The sequence below is a fragment of the Schistocerca gregaria genome, chromosome 1, assembly GCF_023897955.1.
Source record: "Schistocerca gregaria isolate iqSchGreg1 chromosome 1, iqSchGreg1.2, whole genome shotgun sequence".
Classification (NCBI taxonomy): Eukaryota; Metazoa; Arthropoda; class Insecta; order Orthoptera; family Acrididae; genus Schistocerca; species Schistocerca gregaria.
This window is the reverse complement of record NC_064920.1, coordinates 671,913,013-671,917,222: the sequence shown is the minus strand read 5'-3', so window position 1 is coordinate 671,917,222 and position 4,210 is coordinate 671,913,013. Positions and strand designations below refer to the sequence as shown.

General features: G+C 47.2%; 1 non-coding gene across 1 annotated transcript; it reads right to left on the bottom strand.

The window, feature by feature from the left end:
• Positions 1-542: 542 nt before the first annotated feature.
• On the bottom strand, positions 543-617 carry Trnas-aga (transfer RNA serine (anticodon AGA)). The gene has a single exon. It is a non-coding gene; the product is annotated as a tRNA-Ser (tRNA).
• Positions 618-4,210: the final 3,593 nt, after the last annotated feature.

Genomic DNA, 4,210 nt, shown 5'->3' with positions numbered 1-4,210 from the left:
CAGTACTCAGAATGAGATTTTCACTCTGCAGCAGGAGTGCGCTGATATTAAACTTCCTGGCAGATTAAAACTGTGTGCGGGACCAAGACTCGAACTCGGGACCAGTCTCGGTCCGACACACAGTTTTAATCTGCCAGGAAGTTTCAAATTCAGTACCTTTTATTCTCTTCTTGCCCTCCGAAAGGTCCAAACATATTAAGTGAAATATACCCGTAGATTCTACCACAAAGAAAAACGCACGACGGAAATTTAACTACTGACTTCAGATCGACCGATCATTGTTTACGCTTTACTCAGTTTTACCTAGTAACTCTCTCTCTTACAGGGTACGAGAGATTAGAGATCACAGGAGGAGGGAAGGCGTGCTGGCATGCACACTTACGCACATTGTGGCGAAGTTTAATGAACTAAGTAGCTGCACATGTTAACCAAGTTAACGTACTCCTGAACTACATCTGACATGGAATACTTATTAAAAAAGCCTGAAACTACAGGTCCTTACAAACAAACTGTAATAAAACTTCCTGGCAGATTAAAACTGTCTGCCCGACCGAGACTCGAACTCGGGACCTTTGCCTTTCTCGGGCAAGTGCTCTACCAACTGAGCTACCGAAGCACGAGTCACGCCCGGTACTCACAGCTTTGCTTCTGCCAGTATCTCGTCTCCTACCTTCCAAACTTTACAGAAGCTCTCGTCCGAAACTTGCAGAACTAGCACTCCTGAAAGAAAGGATACTGCGGAGACTGGAAACTGCAATACCTCAACGATCATCACTATTCAGCAAGGAACACAATATGGACGTGCCATTAATCACGTGCAAAGATTCAAACGCACAGAGTAACTGAAAGCGAAGTTCACCTTTTCTCCAGTAATGACTGAATCGTAAGAGCCGACTTGTGAGTCGCACCGAAAAGAATCATGAATGTTAAGTGAACACCTGATGCGTGAAGTGAATCGTGGCCGATAAAAGAACAAGTTCGGTTCCGTATGAACGTAAGAAGCATGGTACCGTAAATATCACCCGCGAGAATGCCGCACTGCTCCTGACGATATAGGTTAATCGTTATAGTGAATCTAACACAAAACTGAACTTGCTCCCATCTAAAATCAGCGTCCAGTTGTACACAGAAGCGGTTCGTTATCTTTAGGAAACAGTGAGTCTCTGCTGCGAGTCACATAGTCAGTGTCCGGAAACTTCTGTCCAAAATCCAAACTGCTTCGCCTGTGCGTACCGTGATCGAACGAACTTGGAGGGCTGGATTGACCAATAACCAAGATGAATTCTCCCGCGGAAGTAGGCATATTCTCCAACCAGAAGAAAGGAGGGGCAGTGCCTGGTTCCTTCGCCTCAGAATTTCCCACTCGGTATAACAGCCAAAATCCGAACACGGTGTCCTTAACGCGTGAGTCCTTGGGCAGCCAACTGTCTGGCTACCAACCGGCTTGGTAGATTGCATTTAACCTTCTTTCCAAGGCCTCTATTGAAAACTTAAACCAAGAATTTACAGCTGAATTCGCACAGTCATCTGCGTTTTTAATCACGCCAACATTTATTCAGTCCAGCGACAGGTGGTTACCGGTACATAGTGTGCTCGGTATCAGAAACGCAAAAATGAGAATAAAACACTGCTTCGGCTTCCACAGTGATCTTCTTCCCTGTCATACAAAATACACTCCTGGAAATGGAAAAAAGAACACATTGACACCGGTGTGTCAGACCCACCATACTTGCTCCGGACACTGCGAGAGGGCTGTACAAGCAATGATCACACGCACGGCACAGCGGACACACCAGGAACCGCGGTGTTGGCCGTCGAATGGCGCTAGCTGCGCAGCATTTGTACACCGCCGCCGTCAGTGTCAGCCAGTTTGCCGTGGCATACGGAGCTCCATCGCAGTCTTTAACACTGGTAGCATGCCGCGACAGCGTGGACGTGAACCGTATGTGCAGTTGACGGGCTTTGAGCGAGGGCATATAGTGGGCATGCGGGAGGCCGGGTGGACGTACCGCCGAATTGCTCAACACGTGGGGCGTGAGGTCTCCACAGTACATCGATGTTGTCGCCAGTGGTCGGCGGAAGGTGCATGTGCCCGTCGACCTGGGACCGGACCGCAGCGACGCACGGATGCACGCCAAGACCGTAGGATCCTACGCAGTGCCGTAGGGGACCGCACCGCCACTTCCCAGCAAATTAGGGACACTGTTGCTCCTGGGGTATAGGAGAGGACCATTCGCAACCGTCTCCATGAAGCTGGGCTACGGTCCCGCACACCGTTATGCCGTCTTCCTCTCATGCCCCAACATCGTGCAGCCCGCCTTCAGTGGTGTCGCGACAGTCGTGAATGGAGGGACGAATGGAGACGTGTCGTCTTCAGCGATGAGAGTCGCTTCTGCCTAGGTGCCAATGATGGTCGTATGCGTGTTTGGCGCCGTGCAGGTGAGCGCCACAATCAGGACTGCATACGACCGAGGCACACAGGGCCAACACCCGGCATCATGGTGTGGGGAGCGATCTCCTACACTGGCCGTACACCTCTGGTGATCGTCGAGGGGACACTGAATAGTGCACAGTACATCCAAACCGTCATCGAACCCATCGTTCTACCATTCCTAGACCGGCAAGGGAACTTGCTGTTCCAACAGGACAATGCACGTCCTCATGTATCCCGTGCCACCCAACGTGCTCTAGAAGGTGTAAGTCAACTACCCTGGCCAGCAAGATCTCCGGATCTGTCCCCCATTGAGCATGTTTGGGACTGGATGAAGCATCGTCTCACGCGGTCTGCACGTCCAGCGCGAACGCTGGTCCAACTGAGGCGCCAGGTGGAAATGGCATGGCAAGCCGTTCCACAGGACTACATCGAGCATCTCTACGATCGTCTCCATGGGAGAATAGCAGCCTGCATTGCTGCGAAAGGTGGATATACACTGTACTAGTGCCGACATTGTGCATGCTCTGTTGCCTGTGTCTATGTGCCTGTGGTTCTGTCAGTGTGATCATGTGATGTATCTGACCCCAGGAATGTGTCAATAAAGTTTCCCCTTCGTGGGACAATGAATTCACGGTTTTTCTTATTTCAATTTCAAGGAGTGTATGAGAAAATGAAGACAGAGAAAATTGATCTGCCTATTTGATTAAACCACCAAATTGTAAAAACCACAAAATTAGATGAAAGGTGGGCTGATGGGTGGCTTTCAACTATTTTTACTAGCTATACCCGGCGAACTTCTTTCCGCTTCTGAAAATCTTTATATGTTACAGCTCACCCGCTAGACGTTGTTTTGCCATATACACTATCTCTAGTCTATAAGAATAATGTATACATGTAACATGATGTATACGTTTAACACAATAGTCGTTGTTGGCGGGAGCTCGTGACATATACAATAACAATGGCCGAAAACTGTGTAGGGTGTGAGAAAAGGCTTAGGGGGAAGTCCAGCAGTATCGGCCACTATTAGTTCTAGGGTTTATACGGTAGGTCGAGCGGATTTAACAATTGCAGCCGATACACGGCACGTCAATGAGCATACAAACACAGCGGAAATTTCGTGTCGAAACCTATTCGCCAGCATTATGAATAAGGCCAAGCGCACAAGCATCAATTTTTATTTTACTTAAAAAATATTGTGCGATTAAATTCTTTTAGAGGACCAAACGAGAGCATAGGAACTTCTTTGTTCCACTAAAACAATTTGATCGTACGATATACTTCCGTAGGATGAAAATCGATGCGTATGCGGTAGGGCTAACTGTCGGTTTGGCGATTAACGCGTGCTACCTAGTTAAACTTCTCGGTCTAGTTGCGTCGATTCAAAGAGGGATATTCGAGTCTTTGCTTTTGGTACGTTTTCTTCAATTACCTATCTATCGAATAGTGAAAGACTATCACCGGTAGACACCTGGCGGGGATAATTGATCAAGTGATTATTGATCAGTTATGGACTGGGGGTGAAAATTGTTAAATTACTAAAATCGCTATTAAAAATAGGTTTGATGGTAGAAGGGTGAAAATTTAGGGTTGTGTGTATTTAATTCCACATAATAAAAGAAAAAGCTCTGTTAAAAAATAAGAATTTTTTTAGGGTGGACCACCCTTATCACTTAGGGGTATGAAAAATAGATTATGACCGATTCTCAGACCTACTGAATATACATGTAAAATTTCATCAGAATAGATCGAGCCATTTAGGAGTGTGGCAACTAA